This window comes from Zingiber officinale, chromosome 6B (assembly GCF_018446385.1).
Source record: "Zingiber officinale cultivar Zhangliang chromosome 6B, Zo_v1.1, whole genome shotgun sequence".
Classification (NCBI taxonomy): Eukaryota; Viridiplantae; Streptophyta; class Magnoliopsida; order Zingiberales; family Zingiberaceae; genus Zingiber; species Zingiber officinale.
The window spans coordinates 74,886,659-74,901,685 of NC_055996.1; positions in this window are offsets into that span (position 1 = coordinate 74,886,659).

The following is a 15,027-nucleotide window of genomic DNA, read 5'->3' on the forward strand; positions in this document are numbered from 1 at the left end:
CTCCATGTCTAAAAGGTAAGAAACCTTTCTTGGAGTCTTGCATGCTAAAACGAGCAAGGATTGTATCTATATATGAAGCTTGGGATAGACACAACATTCTTTTCTTGCGATCCCTTATAACTTTGATCCCAAGAATGTGTGCACATTCTCCTAAGTCCTTCATATCAAATTGTTTGGACAACCATACCCTTACGTTTGATAATACCTTGACATTGTTGCCAATTAACAAAATATCATCTACGTATAGTACAAGAAATACCACCACGTTTCCGTTACACTTCTTATATACACAAGACTCATCCGGACTTTGAATAAATCCATATGACTGGATTACTTCATTAAACCGGATGTTCCAAGACCTTGAAGCTTGCTTCAGTCCATAAATGGACCGATTGAGCTTGCATACTAGATGCTCTTTGCCTTTTTCAATAAATTCTTCTGGTTGCTTCATATGGATGTTCTCTTCAAGACTTCCATTAAGGAAAGCTGTCTTGACATCCATTTGCCAAATCTCATAATCCATATGAGCAGCAATGGATAAGAGTATCCAGATAGACTTAAGCATGGCTACCGGTGAAAAGGTTTCCTCATAATCGATTCCCTCTTTCTGAGTGTACCCTTTCGCAACAAGCCTAGCTTTGAAGGTTTCTACCTTCCCGTCTGTCCCTCTTTTCCTTTTGTAGATCCACTTGCATCCAACGGCTTTTACACCATCAGGTGGTTCTACAAGCTCCCAGACCTTATTAGAGTACATGGACTCTATTTTAGAATTCATTGCCTTTTGCCAAGATCTTGCATCTATATCTTGGAGTGCTTCGTCATATGACCGGGAATCAGGTTCATGTTTACCGGATCAAGTCCAAGACTCTCCCAAAATATGAATCTTCAGTGCCTCACAACCCTCCCACTACGACGAGGCATTGTCCGTGGTTGTGTATCATGTGTGACACGTGTTGCTCTCTTGTGGTACTTTATCTTGTACTTGTTGGTGCTGAAGTAGACATGTCCTCTCTAAGTTCTTCTAAAACGACTTTACTCGGGCTTGTGATCCATTATATAGTCTTCTTCTAAAAGCGGGCATTGGTGCTAACAATGACCTTCGGTCTTTAGGACTATAAAATAAACCACCTTCGTTCCTTTGGGATATCCTACAAACACGCGAACTTCTGTACGAGATTCTAACTTATCAGCATCTGGTTTCAGCACATGTGCTGGACTACCCCAAATCCGAATATGTCTTAGACTGGGTTTTCGCCCATTCCACAATTCTATGGGAGTAGAAGAAACTGATTTAGAAGGTACTAAGTTCAGAACATACACTGCTGTTTCCAGAGCATATCCCCAAAACGAATTTGGTAATTCTGAATAACTCATCATTGATCTAACCATCTCCATAAGAGTCCTATTCCTTCGTTCTGCTACACCATTCTGTTGGGGTGTTCCAGGTGCAGACAATTGGGATTGAATCCCGGCCTCTGATAAGTAATTCCTAAACTCTCCTAAGAGGTATTCACCACCACGATCAGATCGTAGTGTCTTGATACTTTTACCTAATCGTTTCTCCACATCAGCCTTGTATTCTTTGAACTTGTCAAAGCATTCGGACTTGCGGCGCATTAGGTAAATGTATCCATATCTTGAATAATCGTCTATGAAAGAGACAAAATATTCAAAACCTCCTCTTGCCTGGACAGACATAGGACCACACAAATCAGAGTGAACCAACTCTAACACTTCTTTGGCTCTATACCCCTTGGCCTTGAACGGCCTCTTGGTCATTTTACCTTCTAAGCAAGATTCACAAGTTGGAAAATTTTCCAACTCTAATGAACTTAAAAGTCCATCGGCTATAAGCCTCTGAATCCTACTTAAGTTAATATGACCAAGCCTTAGATGCCAAAGATATGCTTGGTTCATTTATGAAGGTTCTTTTCTCTTATTAGAATTAGAAGATGAATTATAAATTTCCATGTTTTGCTTTGTGGAAGAATTTGGATTTAAAATATACAAATTGCCAACTAATGCACCAGAACAGATAATCACTTTATTTCTTTTAATAACTACATCGTTACTGAAAGAAACCGAATATCCATCTAAAAATAGTTTAGAAACTGAAATTAAATTCTTTCTAAAATTGGGTACATAAAGACAATTTCTTAAAACCAAATTTCTATTTCTACTAAAAGATAAGTAGACGCCTCCCACTGCAACAGCGCCACCTTAGTAGCATTGCCCATGTAGACGGTAATCTCCCCTCAAATTTCCTGGAACCCCTGCAAGGAATTGCAGACATGATCAATGGCTCCGTATCTACACACCAGGTTCTGGTAGATAACACCGCTAAACATGTTTCAACAACTAGAGTATGAGATATACCTTTGTTTTGGTTCTTACGAGGACATCCGCCTTCAATGTCCACCTGCTTGTAGATGAAGCACTTTCCTTGACTTCTTCATTCCAACTTTAAATCCCGTACTGAGATTTATTCACTTTCTTTGCTGAACCGACTTGTTTCTTCTTCTTCTTTCCTTCGGTTTAGAAGTAGAACCATTTTCAAAGATAGTGAATTTGAGCATTGTGACGAAATAACCCTTCTGCTGCTTCAGTGGTTCCCCTAATGAATAAATCCTTTTATTCATATTATAGTTCAGTCGAAGCTGCTCAAAACTTAGGTAGCGTTTGGAGGATCATATCGATCCGGGTTTCCCCATCAATTTCTCCTCCAAGGATCATTTTCGTTCGGATAAGCCATCATCTTTAGAATATGATCCCTTACACGAGTACCCTCTTGCATGGTGGTGTCATTATCTTTCTCATGGCTTCTTGCCTAGAAGCCCTATCCCGATGACCAAAGAGTTCCTTGAGATTGTTCATGATATCATAGGCTATTTCTTGATACCGATGTTGCAATACATTTGACATTGAAGCCAAAATGTAACACCGCGCCATCTCATGCTTTTACCCATTTCCTATGATATTCAATCTCCTCTTGGGTAGATTCACCGATGGGTGCATCGGGCAATGCTCAACAAGATCAAATTTATAGCTTTCAGTGAAGAACAATGTCCGTGTTTCTTTTCCAATCTATGTAGTTAGGTCCAGAAGTCTATTTTGTTGAAGTATGATGGACGGTGGGTTGAAAGTCATCCTAAGAATCACAAATAACTTTTGGTGAACTCTAAATTTAGAATAATATTGATTCCTCAAACAATACTATTTTAAATTAACCAACACCTTAAAACACCGTGAATTTTGTATGCCACGTTAGTGTGGACGTATACAAATTCAACATTTGTAAAAGGAGGGTTTTAACCCATTAATTTTATTATCTTGTCAACCTAACTTTTTGACAAATAAAATTAATAGTTGGTATTATTTGGTCACACAAATAATAGCAGTGACTCCGTTAGGGAGGATACTATTAGATGTGTCTAAGTGTACACCATTACTTGACACTAAGTCCATTAATAAGATTATGCCCCTTCCGTTGGGGAAGATCACACGCTCTTAATTAACTTCCTATAGTCATCCAAAATGGAAGTCTGTTCTAGTGATCCACAAACAAGCTCATCCGTTATGGAGGAAGGCACTCAGAGCCAACGCGCAAGCTTGTTTGCATCACTTACAAACCAGTAATGGAGACCATGAGATTTACTTAAAAATCCCTCTCCCACTTAGTTATTTATAAATGAGGAATTTTAACTATGCTAGCCTACTAAACTTGTAAACTAACATGCACACACAGCACAATATAAAAGCAATAAATAGAAAATCTAATTTTCAACTATTATGGCTTTTATCTTTAATTGTCCTCCGTGTGTTGTCATCCGAAGCTGCCATATTTGGCGCCACCGGGTCTAACTGTCGCATCCATCTTGCTCGTAGTTCCGCTGCGCCTCTGGTCCTTAGAAGGTTCCACGCTTTGCAAGATTCGATCCGCGACATAAATAGAATTTTACATTTTGATCCTATATTCCATAAAAGGAATGTACATGTATCTAGATCAAAAATAAAATCCTAATAAAACTAAATACAGCTCCTGCTGTATTTTAATACAATCATGCACACACATATAAATTGCCCTTGACATGTCCAAGGGTCCAATCACACACATAATTAACTAAAAGCCATAATAGTTGGATCCTGCATCCACAAAGTTAGCACATCCTATTATTATCCTGCCTAAATTATGTATGACATGTGCATAATTAAACTAAATACCAAATACACAGAGGCAAAACCCTAGCTCTGATACCAATTGTTGGTTGCTACTCGGAAAGCCTATAGGTTCCACTGTACAAAAATTTTGTACAAAGATCTGAACCTTTTCCTAGCTACCATGTGTTCTTTTAAATTAAATTTTGGATCTCCTGCGGAACTTAACACGTTTGATCCAAAACTTAATCTATTTGTTCTTTTAGGTTTTGACTTGGATCTCCTGCGGAACTTAACACGTTCGACCCAAGTCTCCTTAAGTTATTAATTCCATTAAATATTAATTTCCATAAAAGGTTCCCAGTACTGATGTGGCGAGGCACATGACCTTCTTGGATATGGGAGCAACCACCACCGACTAGACAAAACCTTTAATAGAAAGCTAATATTTAATTTCCTAAAATAACTTTAGGTTAACCAAAGAGAACAATCAAATCACAAGGAAAAGAAAGAAACAAAAGAACACAACTTTGAAAAAACATATTCGAAATACTAGAACGTAAGCCTCTTGTATTTGGTATTATTTCCATAAATAACTAGCATGATGCGGAAATAGAAATTACTAGTTATACCTTGTAGAAAAAACCTCTTGATCTTCTACCGTATTCCTCTTCTAACCTCGGACGTTGTGTGGGCAACGATCTTCCAAGATGAGAAACCACAAACCACCTTCTTCTCCTCCAAGCATGGTTCGGCCACAAAAGAAAAGCTTCACCAAGGAGAAAAACCAAAATACTAACCAAGCTCCAAGAGATGCTAGCTTTCTCTCCTTCTTCTTCTTCTTCTCCGAGTAGTATCCGGCCACCACAAGAACTCCAAGGGAGAGGGAGAGGTTCGGCCACCACAAGAGGAAGAGAAGGAGATGATGGCTGGCCACACCAAGGAACAAAAGAGGGAGAGGAATAATAGATGTTGTATCTTGTGAAGGCACCCTCACCCCTTCTTTTATATTCCTTGGCCTAGGTAAATTAGGAAATTTAATTACAATAAATTTTCCTTAATTTCCTTGACATGATTTAATTGAGAAAAATAAAATAATATTTCCCCAATTAAACAATGATGGCCGGCCAAATCAATAGGAAGCAAATTGGACAAGTTTCAATCAACAATTAAAACTTTCCTTATTTGTTTCCGGAAATTTTAAAAAATAAAATTTCTCTTTAAAATCTCTTCATGGTTAATAAAAGGAAATATCTATAATTTTAATTTTATTAACATGTGAATAATTTTAAAGAAAAAATAAAACATCTCTCCAATCTACAAATAAGGAAAGAGATCTAATCTCTTTCTTTAATCTTTTGTAAATCTTTTACAAGAGAGATATTTTAATTTTAATTCTCTTTTAAATTAAATCTTCCACATAATAATAAACATTAAAATTAAATTTTATTTTTAATTAATTATGGCCGGCCCTACTAGCTTGGGTTCAAGCTAGGGCCGGCCACCTTAAACCCAAGCTTAGGCCGGCCCTAGCTTGGTTCCCAAGCTAGCTTGGCCGGCCCCCTTTAGGTGGGTATAGAAGGTGGGTATATGTGAGTATAGTACTCTATAAATAAGAGGCTACGATAGGGACCGAGAGGAGGAATTGGTTTTGGTCTCCCGATAAAATTAAGCATCCCATGTTCGCCCCGAACACACAACTTAATTTTATCAATGATAATTCATTCCACTAGAGAACTATCATTGAACTACCGCACCAATCCCAAATTACATTTTTGGGCTCCTTCTTATTATGAGTGTGTTAGTCTCCCTGTGTTTAAGATATCGAATGTCCACTAATTAAGTGAGTTACTGACAACTCATTTAATTAATATCTAAGTCAAAGAGTAGTACCACTCAACCTTATTATCATGTCGGACTAAGTCCACCTGCAGGGTTTAACATGACAATTTTTATGAGCTCCTCTTGAGGACATTATCAACCTAGTATCACTAGGACACAGTTTCCTTCTATAATCAACAACACACACTATGAGTGATACCATTTCCCAATTTATCGGGTTTATTGATTCATCGAACTAAATCTCACCCATTGATAAATTAAAGAAATAAATATCAAACATATGTGCTTGTTATTATATTAGGATTAAGAGCACACACTTCCATAATAACTGAGGTCTTTGTTCCTTTATAAAGTCAGTATAAAAGGAACGACCTCAAATGGTCCTACTCAATACACTCTGAGTGTACTAGTGTAATTATATAGTCAAGATAAACTAATACCTAATTACACTACGACCTTCTAATGGTTTGTTCCTTTCCATTCTGGTCGTGAGCTACTATTTATAATTTATAAGGTACTGATAACATCATCTTCTGTATGTGACACCACATACTATGTTATCTACAATATAAATTAAATGAACAACTACAAACAAATGTAGATAATTAGACCAAATGTGATTCTTTATTCATTATGAATGTTTACAAAGCTTAGGCTTTCAGTATACACTCCAACACTGGTCAATCCGGACGCGCAGCCCGTGAAGCTCAGCAACCAGCAGCTCATCGTGCCGATCAAAGCGACTCTCCAGCTCGGCGATCTGCCAGCGCAGATCAGGATCGGCCTCTCCATCGTCAGCAGCAGGAGGAGCAGCAACAGGAGCAACCTGTCGTGGAGGTCACCGTGGTAACTCACCTAGGGCTCTCCCATCCTTCCACCGAACGTCCCCATTTTGTCCTATGATTCCAGACTTGGAAAATGCCCACTTCCCAAGTCTGCCATCCTGTCTGACCATCTTGATTAATCTACCCTTAGAAACATCAATCTGAAGGGTCTCGAGCCAATCTGTAATTATATGCCCATAAGGCATATAAACAGTGTAGCCGCTCGGCTCACTGTAGGAGATGATCGAAGAGTAGATGCTAGATAAGATGTCAAAGTCGAGACGCCGACGCAATCCATAAAGCATCAGACAATGATATGGTCGGATCTCAGACAATGGTTTAGATGTGATAGGCAGAAGGCAGTTTGTGACAATTTTAAAAAGAAAGTAGTCTTGAGGAGATAATCTCAAGGCTGCAAAAGTAGAAAAGTCAACATCTAGCTCATCAAGCCCACCCGGTCTAGGTTGTCTGAAGAAATACTCATAGACGGAGTCAGGTGTGACATCAAAAGGTGAGGGTAGGGGGTCTGGTAGATCAGGAAATATCGAAAAGACATTACCGGAACACCTCCGACAATCGAGATATTCAAAGAAGGATGAGAAACTCAAATCAAGAGTCCGCTTAGCAACTCTTGTTTTATAACCTACATCATTAGGAATCTGATGAAGGTTGTTATAAAACTCAGAGACCAAGTCATAGTTGATATCCCGTTCTAAGTAGACAAGTGAGTCAAGTTTGTAGTAGGCAATGATTTCAGACACAGTTGGACAAAATTCGTCCATGAATCTACGATCTATAGACCTACAAGGGAGTAAATTGAAGGTTCTTTGTCTAAAGGCTTCCTCAAAATTGTGGTTCGGGAATCTCCCGGAAACAGAAGGTTGAGGTCGGGAAGGAGCCTTAGACTTCGACTTAGCAGGTGACTTAGAGGTACCCTCACCCTCACCCACTGGTTTCTTCCTAAGGTGTAACAATGTGAACCAATAGGGGAAATAAGTGAGCACCGGAGCCATCAACACCCAAAAAGCACAAAATGGTGAGAAATGAAACCGAAATGCCAAGTTATAGAGAAGTAAAGAGTTACCTTGGTGCCATTGAAGTTTCGGCTAGAGCTTTGGCTAGGGTTCCGGCGTGCAAAGAGAAGAGAAGGGAAGAGAAGGTGTAGGGAAGAGTCGGCTAGGGTTCCGCGTGAAAGAGAAAAAGAAGGGATCGGGAAGATTTAAGGGGTTATTGATGGGTGTACAGTTGATTAAATGATCGGACGGCTGTCCGATCAGGAGGTATCAGGAGCCTCCTGATCGGTCCATGGACCGATCCAGGAACATCCTGATCGGTCTGTAGACCGATCAGGAGACGATCAGTACTCGCTGATCGGTCCCTGGACCGATCAGGGAACTTCCTGATCGGTCGGTAGACCGATCAGAGATTGATCAGTGGCTTTTGTGCCGGATCGATCTGATCGGTCTCCGGACCGATCAGGGAACTCCCTGATCGGTCTGTAGACCGATCAGAAAGTGATCAGTAGCGGGCTCTGCGTGCCAGGCTGACCTGATCGGTCCGTAGACCGATCAGTGTCTGATACTTAGATATTTCAGTAATTGAAATTCGCAATTTCAGTAACTGAAATTTATATAGATGTTCGATAGTTCCTGGGAGTTTCTCTAGGAAAACTTCCAAGTTCAGAACCTAGAACCTGGAGGATCTACAAGCATAACGATCACCTAAACATTATGGTCTGAACTTGTTTATAGCCCTAAAGTTGCAGACATTTTAGAAAACAAACAACTTAAGTCCTGAAAACTGAAATTTTTGACCTTTGTTATGTTCAGTTTCAAGTTTGTCAAAATATACCCAACTTGCTATTATTCTTTCAAGGACTTGTCCTTGTATCAATCAAAATCATGAAAAATATCGTTCAAATGTATCAAACAGTCCATCAACCAAAGTTTCATAATTTCAAGGTAAAGGTCCAACCAAGTTTCCTTGGTTGGAATATATGAGTAAGATCTAGGAACCAAATACACATGAAATATGTAATGGTCTTCCCCATACTCAATTTATGTCTCTTCAACCTAATTATTCAAGGGATGCATGATACATTTTGAATAATTCGGCTGATCCTAGCATCTCACCCCATTTCTAGCAAACAAAAATCATTTGTTAAACCTTATAGTTTGTGTGAGATGTTCCCAAGTTGCCCAAATTAATTTCCCTATTTCTCTTGTTGTTTTAATTGTCCTTATTGATCATGATAAAGTCCTAATGGCCTATTGAGCCAAACACATTCCCAATTCTCTCCTCAAATGACTAAATTCATTTTCCGGAAGAGGTTTGATGAAAATATCGGCTAGGTTTGACTTTGACTCAACATAGGTGAGTGCAATGTCTCCCCTAGCTACGTGATCTCTAATGAAGTGGTGACGCACTTCAATATGTTTGGTCCTTGAATGATGGACTGGGTTTTTTGTTAGGTTTATTGTGCTGATGTTGTCACACAACACTTGCACTCCCTTATACGAAAGTCCATAATCTTCTAGAGTATGGATCATCCACAACAATTGTGATACACTCTCTCCCATGGCAATGTATTCAGCCTCGGTCGTGGAGAGAGCAACACAATGTTGCTTCCGACTTGACCAACTAACTAATGATGAACCTAAAAATTGGCAACCCTCACTAGTGCTTTTTCGATCCAATTTGCACCCAGCGTAATCAGAGTCGGTATAACCTATTAAGTCAAAAGACTCCGTGCGAGGGTACCATAGACCCACTCTAATTGTGCCCTTAAGGTATCTCAGAATTCTCTTAACTGCAATTAAATGAGATTCCTTGGCACAGACTTGATATCTAGCGCACATGCCCACAGCAAAAAGTATGTCCGGTCTACTAGCTGTGAGATATAGAAGGCTACCAATCATGCTTGTATATTGCGTTAGATCAACTGGTTTTCCATTCTCATCACTGTCTAGGCGAGTGCTCGTCGCCATTGGAGTGGATACTTCCTTAGAGTCACTCATTTTGAATTTCTTGAGCATCTCTTGAGTGTATTTTGTTTGATGGACATAAATGCCATCTCGAGTTTGTTTGATTTCAAGTCCAAGAAAGAATGTCAATTCTCCCACCAGACTCATCTCAAACTCACTTTCCATGTGAGTGATAAATTCATTCAAATAGCCCTTGTTATTTGAGCGACAAATTATGTCATCGACATACACCTGGGCTACAAATATGTTTTCACCATCTCTACGCAGAAATAGTGTTGGGTCTATTTGACCTCTCACAAAATCCTTTTCTAATAGGTAAGTTGACAACCTTTCGTACCAAGCTCGAGGTGCTTGTTTAAGCCCATAAAGAGATTTCTTGAGCTTGTACACGTGGTTTGGAGCTTCGGTATTCACAAACCCCGGTGGTTGTTCAACATAGACCTCTTCTTTAATGAAACCATTTAAGAAGGCCGATTTAACGTCCATTTGATAGAGCTTGAAACCTCTATGTGCAGCAAAAGCTAGCATTAAACGAATGGACTCTAATCGAGCCACGGGAGCATAAGTTTCATCATAATCGAGGCCTTCGACTTGATTATAGCCCTTGGCTACAAGTCTTGCCTTGTTTCTCACTACTTCTCCCTTTTGGTTTAACTTATTTTTGAAGACCCATTTGGTTCCAATAATGGTGGTCTTCTTAGGTCTAGGAACTAAGTCCCACACTTGGCTCCTTTCAAATTGACCTAACTCATCTTGCATAGCTATGATCCAATCAGGATCGTGCAATGCCTCATCAACTAATTTTGGTTCGATTTCTGAGATCAAGGCGACCTCATTAGACTCATTTCTAAAGAATGACCTAGTCCTAACCCCTTGTTGAATGTCTCCCATAATCTGGTCTTGGGGATGACTGGAGGCTATCCTTGATTGCCTTGGTGTCGATGGTGCCTCATGAGTGATCTCACTAGACACAGCAAGGGCTCAGTATCAGGTAAAGGATCAAACTGAGCTCTCTCTTGCCTTTGCTCATCGTCATCGGAGTCAATTTGGACTCTTTCTATGTTTTGATCATTTAAACTTAGATTTCTAAGTTCAAATTGAATTTCTCCTACATCCCTTGATTGATCATTTGATTTAGGGATTTCTTCAAAAGCTACATCCGAGGACTCTTCAATCAACTTAGTCCTATTGTTGTAGACTCGATAGGCTTTGCTGATGAGAGAGTACCCGACCAGTATCCCTTCATCAGCCTTAGCCCTGAACTTTCCAAGATGATCCTTGGTGTTCAAGATAAACACCTTACAACCAAACACCCTAAGATGTTTGATTGTAGGGGGTTTCCCAAACCAAAGTTCATAGGGAGTCTTTCCTAAAAACCTATGTATCAAGACCCGGTTCTGCACATAGCAAGCTGTATTTACAGCTTCAGCCCATAGGTAGCTCGGTAGAGAGTACTCATTGAGCATGCTTCGTGCAACCTCTTGTAAGACTCGGTTCTTTCTCTCCACAACCCCATTTTGTTGTGGGGTCCTTGGAGTAGAGAACTCATGCCTATATCCTTTTTCTTGACAAAATTCCAAAAATCTATGGTTTTGAAATTCTCCACCATGATCACTTCTAATTGTTTTAATTGTTGTTGATTTTTCATTTTCAGTTCTTCTACAAAAGGAAATAAAAATATCTATGGTTTGGTCCTTATTTTTCAAAAAGAAAGTCCATGTAAATCTAGTAAAATCATCAATAATTACTAAGCAATATCTACTTCCATTCAATGAAATAACATTACTGCAATCAAACAAGTCCATATGCAATAAATCTAAAGCAGTAGATGTACTTACAATGCTCTTACCTTTATGAGACGCTTTTGTTTGCTTACCCTTTTGACATGCATCACATAGTTTTGACTTTTGGTACTTGATGCTTGGTAGGCCTCACACTAATCCTTTGTTGACCAGCTTTCGAATGTTCTTCATGTTTACGTGGGCCAACCTCCTATGCCAAAGCCACGATTCTTCTTCTTTTGACATGAAACACTTAGCAGAAGCATTAGTAGCACTTTTAAACGATACTTGATAGATGTTATCTACTCTTGTGCCTACTAGTACCGTGTCAAGTGTGTCAATGTGTTTGACCAGACATTGACTTGAGTGAAACTCAATTGTGTAACCTGTATCACACAATTGGCTGACACTTAGGAGATTAAAAGTCATCCCCTTGACTAGAAGGACATTTCTGATTTGAAGACATTCGGATATATGAATATCTCCAACTCCTATAACCTTAAGGCTACCATTATTACCAAAAGACACATTACCTCTATTTTTATTTTGAAGAGTAGTAAAGAGTGACTTGTCCCCGGTCATGTGCTTGGAGCATCCACTATCAACAAACCAAGTTGATAGATGCTCCCCCTCGACAAACGCCTACAAGACACGAAAGATAGATGTTTTAGGTACCCAAATCTTGGGACCTAATGCATCTACAATGTAAGACCTAGGAACCCATGCCTTGGTTACACCCTTCCTAGTCTCATGAACCCTAGAAGCATGTGATCTATGAAATTGGGTTCTAGACACTAGTGAAATGAAACTAGACTCTTTGGGTTGATATCCTAACCCGGCTTTGTTGTAGACCGCCCTTTGGGCATTTAGAATCATGTCTAAGGTCTTAGAGCTAGTTGAACATTTCTCAAGCAAGCGATCCGAGAGTCTCGAGTTCCTTCTTGGAGCTCGATGAGCTTGTTCCACAAATCCTTTGCACTCATGAATGGACCTACCTTGACATGCTGATCTTTGGCTATTCCACATTGTAGTGTGACCACCGCCTTGGCATCGGCTTGTCCTTTGCGAGTTTGCTCGGCGGACCACCTCGACGACTCTAGTTCCTTACCTTCTTCATCCTTCGGAGGTGTGAAACCTTCCTTGACCGAGAACCACATGGAGATGTCGGTCTTGAGATAATACTCCATACGACTCTTCCAATATTGGAAATCCGCTCCATCGAAGTAGGGTGGGCGATTGGTACTAAAACCTTCCTTCATAGCCATCTTATTGCTCTTTAGGGTGTTAATCCGGATGAAGAGCGCCTTGCTCTGATATCACTTATTAGGATCTTCGGATGGCTAGAGAGGGGGGTGTGAATAACCACCACTAAAACTCAAAGAATTTCCTCACAAAACTTGGTTAGCACAGCGGAAATAAACAAAACAAAAACTGATGCAAGGAAAGAAAACCAACCAACACTAACAAAACGATGTACGAGGTTCGGGGATAACTTGCCCCTACTCCTCGGCGTGTCCGTAAGGTGGGCGATCCCTTGATCTTTCGGTAGATCACACCCCGGACAAATTCCGGCTAAGTATTTCTCCTTCTCGGTGGAGCAACCTCTCCACAAAAGTCACAGAAAATGATATGAAATGAAGCACAGACTTACAGAGCTTTGTAGCTAAAGGAATGAACAAATGAACTCACAGCCACAATGAAAACAACGCGCAAAGACAGAAGGATTCCTCAGCACAAGAGCTTAAACACACAGCGCCCTTGCTTAATCGACGACAGAGAGTTTGCATTACAAAAACATTACCCCAACCTCTCTTCTTTCTCCTTCTTATTTCTCTGCTTTCTTCACTGCGTTTGCCTGCATCGAATCACTGCAAGCTGCATAGAATAGCTGCAACCTGTATCGAATCACTGCAATCAACTCAAGCGTCGCCAATCACTCCTCCTCCTCATCTGGTCCTCTGAACTCACACCAATACCATCCATGGTCTTCACTGGTGTCTTCTGAGCTCGAACCAATGCCAAGGAGTCAAGCTGATTGCAGCCAGAACATACCCAGATCGCCAGTATCCGTTGATGCTTCAAATGCACCATTTGCAGCCAAGCTCAGTAGAAAAACCATTTTGTCTTATTCCTCTGATAGACCTTAATTTGAATTCAAGCATCGTCATGATACCTGCAACCTGTATCTCAAAAAACTCACAGCAGATCGTTAGTTCAGAGAAATCAGAAGTTGCAGAAAGATAGCAGAATACAAACGATATCGCTGTGGATCGGTCAACAGACCGATCCATGGCTCTCTGGACCGATCAGGACACATCCTGATCGGTCCGGGAAGTGTCTGATCGGTCTGTGGACCGATCAGCCTATGTGTGGATCGGTCCACAGACCGATCCCCCCTCTCGCTTTGAGTCTTAGCGTTTCTGATCGCTTCTCTCTCATTGGTCTGTAGACCGATCAGATAACCCACAAATGCTTCTATGTGGTTACTGATCGGTCCACAGACCGATCATATAACCCACAGAAACTTTCTGTGTGGTTCCTGATCGATCCACAGACCGATCAGGAAACTTAAGTATCACTGGATCGGTCCGTGGACCGATCCAGACAACCAGAGTTTCACTGGATCGGTCAACAGACCGATCCATAGCTCTCTGTGTTAGTTTTAGAGCCTCCCAGCCCTAAACCCTAACATCTTCCTGGTCCAGAGAACGAGCTACCAAGCCCTCTCTGACCTAGTCCTGAGAACGAGCTGCCGAGCCCTCTCCGACTTCGTCGGGTCCAAAGAACGAGTTACTGAGCCCTCTCTGACCTAGTCCGGAGAACGAGCTGCCGAGCCCTCTCCGACTTCGTCCGGTCCAGAGAACGAGCTACCGAGCCCTCTCTGACCTAGTCCGGAGAACGAGCTGCCGAGCCCTCTCCGACTTCGTCCGGTCCAGAGAACGAGCTACCGAGCCCTCTCTGACTTTGCGTGCCAAGTATCCGTACTTGGACTTTTCCTCTCCTCATGATCAACCTTGATCATCAATTAGTCTGTGTTTAATTAATGTATGATACAAACTTAAATCAGTGTCAATATCAAAACAACAGCCAGGTCAGACTGTATTAACAGATACTTAGGGCCTTTCTTCTTGGCTATCTCCTAGACAGGAGTGTGAAATAGTACTCGGTGATGCGCTATTGGGGATGGTGGCATAGGTGGCAGGTTGACTGGTTGAATGAGTGGTTGTATGAAACTAGCTACTGGTGGAGGGATTGGCTGAAACCCAGTTGGGCCTTCAACTCGAGTCCTTCTTTCAGTGTGAGGGCCCGTCCTTGATGCGACTGGATTGTGGGGCAATGTACCAGCGACAGTTGCTTGCTGCTGTTGCATTAACTTTTGTGCTCAAGCGGCTACTAGTAACTCAAAATCTTCTTGAGACAAAGTGATGGTGGTGAATCATC